Consider the following 12,315-nt stretch of genomic DNA (forward strand, 5'->3'; position numbering starts at 1 on the left):
GTGACTTGTTATGATATAAAATATTTAATCTAGTGTGCCTGTATTGTCACAAAACACCCACAGGCACCCAAAGACAAAATAAGAGGCGCTGTAAATCAATTAAAGTGTTCATGTGCTTCAAACCAGTGATGGTGTGACCCCCTAAAGGTGTCCCCGTACCTACATATACTCAAAAGAATGAAGGTGAACAAAACTATAAAATGCAAAAGCAAAAAAAAATGATATAAACCACACTAAATGTGTTATAGGTGTTGTTTCAATACAGTGATGGTGTGACCCTCTCCGTATATGATACTCACAATCAATAACTGAATCTTTTAAACATAAATATCAATACTTCTCCAGTGATAAAAGTGCAAAATATTCATGCTAAGCATGCACTAAATTAAATTCAATGCAATATCAACACTTTCAAAAAATCAGTCCAAAAAACGACATGACATCACACGTGATAGATAGTGTCCTAAACAAGTGATCAATCTTGATGCAACAAGGTGATAACGTATATCTTCCACCTCTCCCTTGGTGCACGGTGCTTCCACTCCCTCAAGAATAACACTCACCGACTAATTTTGCCAGCACTCTCATGCACGGCAAAAATCGCTTATTTACCACCCCCGGGTAATAGGATCAATCGTTGTTTCCACGGTGATTGTTTATACATGGGGTCCACATGAAAGAAATAATGAGTGCTCCAATAGTGTAAACCAATTTCACACTTTTATTAAAATCACTGCAATCTTCTAACATTTCACTCACATTTAAAACGATAAAAGCCAGCCAAAATAAGGTGCAGATCACATCAAACTGTGTGCGGTGGAACCAAATGCAACAAATGGTCACGGCGGACCCGAGGTGTGCCGGCGCAAAGCGTTCAATCTCACCACCTCCCTGGATGATCCTCCGTGCCTCCGTGTAATCACAACCTCTCTCCCTCAGTATGGATAGCAGCGCTGTGTGTCACGTCTCACGGCCACGCCGACATGTTTCGTCACAAGTTGACTTACTCATGGGATAGGCCGTATTCCCTGTCACTCATCCCTTATATGCATATTCCGCCTGCGTCTATTAGGCCGCGCTTCACGCATGCGCACATCTCGGGTCCCCGCTGTATGAATTGAGCTGAGAACTTTACAGCGGTGCAAATCAGGGGTCAGATAATTTAATGACATGGACTAGTAATACCAACGATAAATACATTCTATGTAGTTAATGATACACATGGTTACACATTAAATCAATCACTATATCACATAAAACATATTGTAAACATTGACAGCAGAGCACACTGACAATATCTGCCTGTGCCGCTCTCATGTTTTTTACTGGGTCCCCTATGTTACTCACATAAAAGACATGTATATGTGTGAGTAAATAAACGTCCACACTGTGTATACTATCTTAATAAGCCTCATATAAAGAAATATCTTTCTATATACATGTGCCTTCCTACTCCATATGCATACATATACTATGAGTGTCAGTCACATACATGCATGGATATGTACTGGATAATGAATTATTTCAATTTAAAAAAATATATATAACATAAAATAAAAAATTAAAATATTACAATCAATCTTCATTAAAAATAAATTAAACTCCATGTGTGATTGCTAACTAATATGCATGTTGAATAAAAATAAACTTTGATCACAGATCAAAAGATATGCTAAACATATTACAGTATATACTGAGTAATTCATAAATAATAAATAAATAAATAATCGTATGTTAAAACTGAGGGGATTCTACCCATAGATCCTACTCCACCTCAGATTTGATATACAGGCTAGGTGACTCATATCTAATCCATAATGATACCTAATGATCTATACATGTATCTACTAACGCGGCTAGTATATCCTCCCCCTAAACATTCACATCATATGGATATGTTCCTTAGTCGGAGTTAAGAATATTCACTCCTCAAGGGATTACGAATAAAATACCACTAAAAATCATTGATAAAACAGTTTAAGTCTAGTTCTATATTCAACCCCCTCGGGGCCAGACTCTTCAATAAAAATATCCACCTAGTTTCCCTTTGGGACAGATTCCTAACTCTATTGGAGCCCCTCCATGATGGGTGAATTACATCTATCCCACAAAACTGCAACAGGGAGGGGTCCTGTTGGTGTTTTTCCTTAAAATGTAGAGAAACGCTATGGTATTTATAACCGTTTTTTATGTTCGTTAGGCTTTTAAGGATTAGAATCTCAGAACACCTCTTTGTTCTCCCCACATATAATAGGCCACAAGGGCACCACATGAGATATACTACATGTGAGGAGTTGCATGTACTGAACTCCTTAATGTCAAAGGATTCTCCATCCCTATTAGTCACACTTTTTATCCCTCTGTGTTTTACTTTGACCGTCCTGCAGCAGTAAAAGCCCTTGAAGTCCAATCTCAGGTCATTCTGCCCTGGTGGGTTCAAAATTTTCTTGACCACCAGGTCCCCAAAGCTTGGGGCCCTTCTATATATAAACTTAGGGTGGCTGGGCAGTACTTCTCCGAGGTGTCTATCCCTGCATAGAATATGCCAATACCTTTTAAAAATATCTTCAATATCCTTGTATTGGCAGTGAAAACCAGATATAAATCCGAACTGATGTTGGTTATCTTTTGCTACAGTGTCCTTTTTAATCAGGCACTGCTCTCTAGGCATTTCTGCCACTTCCTGCATGACCCCATCCAATATTTCTTCTCCATAGCCTTTTTGAATGAACCTATTTTTCAGGGTTCCAGCCTGCTCAAGAAAATCCTCTAACTCAGTACAATTCCTACGTACTCGCAACATTTGTCCCTTCGGGATATTTCTTATCCATGTCGGGTGGTGACCGCTTCTTATTGACAAGTAACTGTTGCGATCGGTGGGTTTAAAAAATACCTTTGTTTTCAGGCCATTCCCTTCTCTTGTTATCGTAACATCCAGAAAATTCACCGAATGGTTACTAATTTGATGTTCCAATTTAATATTGTTATTATTAGTATTCAATTCCTGTATAAAATCAATAGCAGATTTCTCTGTACCCTCCCAAATGAACAGGAGGTCATCAATGAATCTCCGATAAAATAATTATTGAGGCCTCCTTTGACTAAAAACTTTTCTGTCTTCCCACTCCGCCATGAACAGGTTGGCGAGGCTAGGGGCAAATTTGGCTCCCATAGCCACGCCAACCTGCTGGGAATAAAATTGGTCATTGCACCAAAAATAATTATGGGACATGCAAAAATCTAATACATGTCCCAAAAACCGTTTCTGGACCACCGGGATATCCTCCCTTTTGCTCAATGCCCAATTAAGGGCCAACGCAGCGTCCTCATGTTGTATAATGGTATATAAAGAAGCTACGTCTGCCGTTACCAAATATACCATTGAAGAAGCCTCTAAATGTACATTATTGAGCAAGGACAATAAATCTCCAGTGTCCTTCAAGTACGCTCTGGTAGCTTCCACACTTGGTTGCAGGAATTTGTCCAAGTATTCCCCTAATCTGGCAGTGACAGATCCAATCCCATTGACTATGGGACGTGGAGGGGGGCATTGTGCATTTTTATGTACCTTAGGCAAGGTATAAATAATTGGGATCCTACAGGCACTCGGAACCAAATACCTTTTTTCTTTCAGGTTTAATGCATCCATCCTATAGCCCCATTCAACCAAGGCTGTTAACTGCGATCTATATGCTTCAGTGGGGTCGGAGGATAACCTCCTATAGGTGGAACTGTCCCCAAGTAGCTCTAATAGTTGATCGAGGTAGAATGATTTATCCAACAATACGACCCCACCACCCTTATCAGCAGGTCGTATTATAAAAGGTCCTTCTTTTCTTCCAAGGATTTAATCCCTTCCCTGAGTCATCCGGTGGTCTCTACAATGAAAGCTGTAGTACCAACCAATAAAGTGGATACTGGGTTGAGGAATAGATCTATTTTTAATCCTCAGAACCCAAGCAATCATTTTATAGAAGTATTCAAGAATTTAGTATTAAATGATATTGAAAAATTGGCCCCACGTAAAGGAGTAAATCCCCAGTACATCAGGGAAGGGATTAAATCCTTGGAAGAAAAGAAGGACCTTATAATACGACCTGCTGATAAGGGTGGTGGGGTCGTATTGTTGGATAAATCATTCTACCTCGATCAACTATTAGAGCCACTTGGGGACAGTTCCACCTATAGGAGGTTATCCTCCGACCCCACTGAAGCATATAGATCGCAGTTAACAGCCTTGGTTGAATGGGGCTATAGGATGGATGCATTAAACCTGAAAGAAAAAAAAGGTATTTGGTTCCGAGTGCCTGTAGGATCCCAATTATTTATACCTTGCCTAAGGTACATAAAAATGCACAATGCCCCCCTCCACGTCCCATAGTCAATGGGATTGGATCTGTCACTGCCAGATTAGGGGAATACTTGGACAAATTCCTGCAACCAAGTGTGAAAGCTACCAGAGCGTACTTGAAGGACACTGGAGATTTATTGTCCTTGCTCAATAATGTACATTTAGAGGCTTCTTCAATGGTATATTTGGTAACGGCAGACGTAGCTTCTTTATATACACCATTATACAACATGAGGACGCTGCGTTGGCCCTTAATTGGGCATTGAGCAAAAGGGAGGATATCCCGGTGGTCCAGAAACGGTTTTTGGGACATGTATTAGATTTTTGCATGTCCCATAATTATTTTTGGTGCAATGACCAATTTTATTCCCAGCAGGTTGGCGTGGCTATGGGAGCCAAATTTGCCCCTAGCCTCGCCAACCTGTTCATGGCGGAGTGGGAAGACAGAAAAGTTTTTAGTCAAAGGAGGCCTCAATTATTATATAATCGGAGATTCATTGATGACCTCCTGTTCATTTGGGAGGGTACAGAGAAATCTGCTATTGATTTTATACAGGAATTGAATACTAATAATAACAATATTAAATTGGAACATCAAATTAGTAACCATTCGGTGAATTTTCTGGATGTTACGATAACAAGAGAAGGGAATGGCCTGAAAACAAAGGTATTTTTTAAACCCACCGATCGCAACAGGTACTTGTCAATAAGAAGCGGTCACCACCCGACATGGATAAGAAATATCCCGAAGGGACAAATGTTGCGAGTACGTAGGAATTGTACTGAGTTAGAGGATTTTCTTGAGCAGGCTGGAACCCTGAAAAATAGGTTCATTCAAAAAGGCTATGGAGAAGAAATATTGGATGGGGTCATGCAGGAAGTGGCAGAAATGCCTAGAGAGCAGTGCCTGATTAAAAAGGACACTGTAGCAAAAGATAACCAACATCAGTTCGGATTTATATCTGGTTTTCACTGCCAATACAAGGATATTGAAGATAATTTTAAAAGGTATTGGCATATTCTATGCAGGGATAGACACCTCGGAGAAGTACTGCCCAGCCACCCTAAGTTTATATATAGAAGGGCCCCAAGCTTTGGGGGACCTGGTGGTCAAGAAAATTTTGAACCCACCAGGGCAGAATGACCTGAGATTGGACTTCAAGGGCTTTTACTGCTGCAGGACGGTCAAAGTAAAACACAGAGGGATAAAAAGTGTGACTAATAGGGATGGAGAATCCTTTGACATTAAAGGAGTTCAGTACATGCAACTCCTCACATGTAGTATATCTCATGTGGTGCCCTTGTGGCCTATTATATGTGGGGAGAACAAAGAGGCTTTTAAGGATTAGAATCTCAGAACACCTAACGAACATAAAAAACGGTTATAAATACCATAGCGTTTCTCTACATTTTAAGGAAAAACACCAACAGGACCCCTCCCTGTTGCAGTTTTGTGGGATAGATGTAATTCACCCATCATGGAGGGGCTCCAATAGAGTTAGGAATCTGTCCCAAAGGGAAACTAGGTGGATATTTTTATTGAAGAGTCTGGCCCCGAGGGGGTTGAATATAGAACTAGACTTAAACTGTTTTATCAATGATTTTTAGTGGTATTTTATTCGTAATCCCTTGAGGAGTGAATATTCTTAACTCCGGCTAAGGAACATATCCATATGATGTGAATGTTTAGGGGGAGGATATACTAGCCGAGTTAGTAGATACATGTATAGATCATTAGGTATCATTATGGATTAGATATGAGTCACCTAGCCTGTATATCAAATCTGAGGTGGAGTAGGATCTATGGGTAGAATCCCCTCAGTTTTAACATACGATTATTTATTTATTATTTATGAATTACTCAGTATATACTGTAATATGTTTAGCATATCTTTTGATCTGTGATCAAAGTTTATTTTTATTCAACATGCATATTAGTTAGCAATCACACATGGAGTTTAATTTATTTTTAATGAAGATTGATTGTAATATTTTAATTTTTTATTTTATTTTATATATATTTTTTTAAATTGAAATAATTCATTATCCAGTACATATCCATGCATGTATGTGACTGACACTCATAGTATATGTATGCATATGGAGTAGGAAGGCACATGTATATAGAAAGATATTTCTTTATATGAGGCTTATTAAGATAGTATACACAGTGTGGACGTTTATTTACTCACACATATACATGTCTTTTATGTGAGTAACATAGGGGACCCAGTAAAAAACATGAGAGCGGCACAGGCAGATATTGTCAGTGTGCTCTGCTGTCAATGTTTACAATATGTTTTATGTGATATAGTGATTGATTTAATGTGTAACCATGTGTATCATTAACTACATAGAATGTATTTATCGTTGGTATTACTAGTCCATGTCATTAAATTATCTGACCCCTGATTTGCACCGCTGTAAAGTTCTCAGCTCAATTCATACAGCGGGGACCCGAGATGTGCGCATGCGCGAAGCGCGGCCTAATAGACGCAGGCGGAATATGCATATAAGGGATGAGTGACAGGGAATATGGCCTATCCCATGAGTAAGTCAACTTGTGACGAAACATGTCGGGGGCGTGGCCGTGAGACGTGACAGCGCTGCTATCCATACTGAGGGAGAGAGGTTGTGATTACACGGAGGCACGGAGGATCATCCAGGGAGGTGGTGAGATTGAACGCTTTGCGCCGGCACACCTCGGGTCTGCCGTGACCATTTGTTGCATTTGGTTCCACCGCACACAGTTTGATGTGATCTGCACCTTATTTTGGCTGGCTTTTATCGTTTTAAATGTGAGTGAAATGTTAGAAGATTGCAGTGATTTTAATAAAAGTGTGAAATTGGTTTACACTATTGGAGCACTCATTATTTCTTTCATGTGGACCCCATGTATAAACAAGCACCGTGGAAACAACGATTGATCCTATTACCCGGGGGTGGTAAATAAGCGATTTTTGCCGTGCATGAGAGTGCTGGCAAAATTAGTCGGTGAGTGTTATTCTTGAGGGAGTGGAAGCACCGTGCACCAAGGGAGAGGTGGAAGATATACGTTATCACCTTGTTGCATCAAGATTGATCACTTGTTTAGGACACTATCTATCACGTGTGATGTCATGTCGTTTTTTTGGACTGATTTTTTGAAAGTGTTGATATTGCATTGAATTTAATTTAGTGCATGCTTAGCATGAATATTTTGCACTTTTATCACTGGAGAAGTATTGATATTTATGTTTAAAAGATCCAGTTATTGATTGTGAGTATCATATACGGAGAGGGTCACACCATCACTGTATTGAAACAACACCTATAACACATTTAGTGTGGTTTATATCATTTTTTTGCTTTTGCATTTTATAGTTTTGTTCACCTTCATTCTTTTGAGTATATGTAGGTACGGGGACACCTTTAGGGGGTCACACCATCACTGGTTTGAAGCACATGAACACTTTAATTGATTTACAGCGCCTCTTATTTTGTCTTTGGGTGCCTGTGGGTGTTTTGTGACAATACAGACACACTAGATTAAATATTTTATATTAGATTTATTTTAAAGGGGCAGCTTCACATTAGCTGTGGGGAGTCGGTTCACCACACATTTTTTCATCTCTATATATACACACATATATGGATTTGTGATTTCACCTTCATTCTTGGTTTATAGCAGGTGTGGTGGAGATATTATTGGTGGGCAGGGCAGTATCTCATAATATCTTTACATATATAGTTGTTATGATAGTCAGAAATATAGCAACGTAGGAATTGCTCCAAGGACAGGGTGGCTCGTTCTGCGGCTCCATTAGACTGTGGGTGATACGCAGAGAAGGAAGCAAGCTGAATTCCCAACTGTGCACAAAAGGCTCGCCAGAACTGGGAGACAAACTGACTACCCCTGTCCGAGACAATCACCTTGGTTAGCTCATGTAAGCGAAAGATCTCCGAGCAAAAATGGAAGCCAGTTCTTTAGAAGTGGGCAACTTAAGAGGAATACAATGACACATCATTGAGAACCGGTCAACCACCATAAGGATAACAGTGTTGCTTTGGGAGTTGAGTAACTCCACAAAGAAATCCATAGACAGATGGGTCCAGGGCCTCTCTCCATTGGGTATGGGTTGTAGGAGTCCCACTGGAAGGTGTCGTGGAGTTTTACTCTGAGCACACAAGGAACAGGCAGCTACATCAGCCCGTAGACTAGGCCACCAGAATTGTTGGGAAATGGCCCAAAAGAGTTGATTCTTCCCAGGGTGGCCAGCAGCCTTGGGAGAATGGTAAGTCTGGAGCACGGCAGTACGGAAACTCTCCGTGACAAAAGCAGTGGTCACAAGGTTTCTCAAGAGGAGCATGGACCTGAGCAGCAAGAATTGTCACCCAAAGGAGAAGTAAGACTGGTGTGGACCGTAGCCAGAATACGATCAGGAGATATCATAGGAACAGGAACCGACTCCAAATTGGAAGTGGAGGAAAATTGTGACAAGGAGTCAGCCCTTGCATTCTTAGTACCAGGTAAGCATGAGACAATGTAGGTGAAACTTGACAAGAAAAAGAGCCCATCGTGCCTTTCTGGGAGAGAGGCATTTAGCCTCAGACAAGAACGTGAGATTCTTATGGTCAGCAAGAATGAGAACCGGTACAGTGGTACCTTCGAGATGTCTCCATTCTTTGAGGGCTAAAATGATCGCCAACAGCTCTGTCATTAATCTCGTAATTGCACTCCGCTGGTGACAATTTCTTGGAAATGTAGCCACAAGGATGCATAGCGCTCTCAGGAGGTAGGACGTTGAGACAGAAGGCCGCCAACAACAGTCTCAGAAGCATCAACCTAGGATCAGGATGTGCCAACACAGGAGCAGAAACAAAGGCAGCCTTGAGACTCTCAAAGGCCTTAATGGACTCCGGAGACCAACTCTGTGGGTTACCGTCCTTTCTGGTCATATCAGTGAGGGGCTTGATCAGAGATGAGAAGTTACGAATAAACTTCCGATAATAGTTTGCAGCGTTTCCTGGGCTTTGCTGAGGATGTAAACCCACGGGTCAGGGCCACCGTAGGACTGCCGAAAATTTCTCTGGGTCCATCGAAAAACCAGCAGTGGAAATGACATAGCCCAGGAATTTAATCTGTTCACGATGGAACTCGCACTTTTCCAGTTTACAATAGAGATTGTTCACTTAGTTTCTGAAGCACATGACAGACATCTGTGTGGTGGCTTTCCAGGGACTTGGAAAATATGAGGCTATCATCAAAATAAACCAACACACATAACTGCAACAACTCTGACATAGTTAATAAATTCCTGGAAAACTGCCGGGACGTTACAAAGGCTAAAAGGGCATTATGAGGTACTCATAATGGCCTGTTCTGGTATTAAAAACGCCGTTTCCCACTCGTGGCCCTCCGTAATCCGCACAAGACTGTATGCCCCTCAAAATCAAGCTTTGTGAAAATCGTTGCTCCCTTGAGGCGGTCAAATAACTCAACGGACTGGGATAGGCATTCTTAAATTGTGAAATGATTGAGACCCCTATAAATCGATACAAGGTCTCAGCTCACCACGCAGGAGATGAGGATTTGCAAATAAAAACAAGAAAGTGCATTTGCAACATACAACTCCATGACCGACAAAGGGTAAACCTGGCCACAAGGGGGTGTGGCACCAGGTTGAAGGTCAACTGCGCAATCATAAGGCCAGTGTGGAGGCAAACTACCGGCTTGACCTTTCTCAAAGACATCGCTAAAATTGTGGTACTGCGCCGGCAGGGAGGAGAGTGAAGAGGTGCACAGGACCTTGGCTACCTTCTGGAAGCATGTATCACTGCACTGAGGTGACCAGGAGAGGGCCTCAGCACGGAGCCAATCAAAAGAGGGGTTGTGCCTCTGTAACCAAGGATAATCAATAACCAGCGGAAACCTAGGTGAGGAAATGGTGAAGAGCCTCTACAGCCATGGACAATGGTACGGTCTCATGAGTCACATGGGGAGGCTGTAGAGGTCTCCCGTCGAGAGCCTCAATGGCAAGTGGAGTGTCACGTAGCTGCAGCGGAATCAAGTGCTGCGATACAAAGGCAGCATCAATTTACAGGCCTGCAGCCTCAGAGCCGATTATAGCCTGTATCTCGATGGACGACTCAGCCCAAGAAAGGGTAACCAAAACCAGGGGCTTGTCCTTCTGGATAACTGGGGACGAAACAATGCCACTTAAGGTCTGTCCATGACAGGACCTCAAGGTTCGGGCGTTCCCTGGACGGGTAGAACAAGACTTCAAAAAGTGACCTGCCTGGCCACAATAAAAGGCACAATCTCTCCCTCCTCCTAAAGGTTCTCTCATCCGCAGAGAGACGCGTGAAGCCCAAGTGCATGGGTTCATCTTCACTGAACGACTTGGTACCAGGAGGCATGGGAGGAGAGGGTGGCACGGGTGGGACTGCAAAGCTCAGAGGCAAACATACAGGAGGCTTCCGCAAGCGCGCCTTAAAAGAGTCTTGGAGTCTGGAGTCAATGAGGATGGCAAACATGATCAACCTCTCCAGCTCAGTGGGTATATCTCGGGCTGCTATATCTTCCTGGATGGAATCCAAGAGACCATGAAAAAAGGCAGCCACAAGGGCCTCATTGTTCCAAGCAACCTCTACTGCCAGAGTTCAGAATTCAATGGCATAGTCGGCAACATTTCTTGTACTCTGATGGACATGAGGCACTTAGCAGCAGAAGCGGAGCATGCAGGAACGTCAAATACCCTTTTAAAGGAGGCCACAAACTCCGGGTAACTCAAGACAAGTTTTTGCGTCTCCCATAGAGGGTTTGCCCAGGCCAAAGCTCTCTCTGAAGGCAAAGATCTCACGAAACCTACTTTGATTCCATCCATGGGAAACATCTGGGGCAGCATCTCAAAGTATAACTCAACCTGGTTGAGAAACCCTCTGCATTGAACTGGATCGCCACCAAATCGCTGGGGAACCGGAGCAGTACCAGACATACCTCTTATAGGGGTAATACTCAAGGCGGGTGCCTGCACAGAGACCGGCGCAGCAGGGACAGCCTGCAACTCAGGTTGTACCAGAGCAGCCACAGTGGGAGATTCCAGTTGAGCCGTGCGACTCAGGAGCGTTTGTAACGCTATGGCAAACTGATCCATGTGGTGATCTTGCTCATACAATCTGGAAAAAATATTACCAACAAGTGGATTGACTGTATCTTCTGAATTCATGGCCTTCGCCTACTATCAGGAACCATGAATCAGACTGAGACAGAAGTATAGTTAAATCACACTTGTTTAATAATAATAAAACAGTAAACAGAGTAAGCGTGGTCAAAACAAGCCAGAGTTCAGTAACCAGATCGGGTAATCAGCCAAGCCAATGTCAGAGAGCCAGAGGTAAACATATTAGTACAGCAAGCAGGATCAGGAGCCAGAAGGGATGTCAGACGAGCAAGTCTTCAACAGGAACACAGGAGAAAGTCTCTGATATTGACAAAGGGGAAGGCAGAGATCAAGTGAGCTGGACGGCTTTAAGCAGGCAGGACTGATGAGCAGAATCAACAGCTGGGTAACTGGAGAGATGGGAGCTGGCAATTAGTTGACAGCTGAGCGGCCAGCTCAGAGAAGGAAGGGCTGAGCCCAGCCCTGACACACTCCAACTAGGTCCTCTTTCACACTTGCTTTGAGATCACTTCTCACAGAGACAGACACCACCACCCCTCCATTTTACCCTGTCTTTCCAAAAGAGCACAACCAGGAATATTAATAGCCCAGTCATGAAGAATGAAGCAAGGATTCAGCAATACCAATTAGATCATAGTTCTCCCTGTGCACCAGAGCTTCCAACTCACCTATTTTGCTTGGCAGACTTCTAGCATTGATGAACACACACTTTAATTCACTGTCACATTTTGCAAACGCATGTTGGATATTTTTATTTTGGTACAAATGGTACCATTTCCAATGGTTGATTGTAACATAGGA

At 42.4% G+C, this 12,315-nt stretch overlaps 1 protein-coding gene across 2 annotated transcripts in view; it reads right to left on the reverse strand.

Moving 5' to 3' along the window:
- The window catches only part of NDE1 (nudE neurodevelopment protein 1), a gene marked incomplete at its 5' end in the record, with an annotated part of 86,349 nt that overhangs the window by 21,186 nt on the left and 52,848 nt on the right, over positions 1-12,315 (reverse strand).

This window comes from Aquarana catesbeiana, linkage group LG06 (genome assembly GCF_042186555.1).
Source record: "Aquarana catesbeiana isolate 2022-GZ linkage group LG06, ASM4218655v1, whole genome shotgun sequence".
NCBI classification, from domain to species: domain Eukaryota; kingdom Metazoa; phylum Chordata; class Amphibia; order Anura; family Ranidae; genus Aquarana; species Aquarana catesbeiana.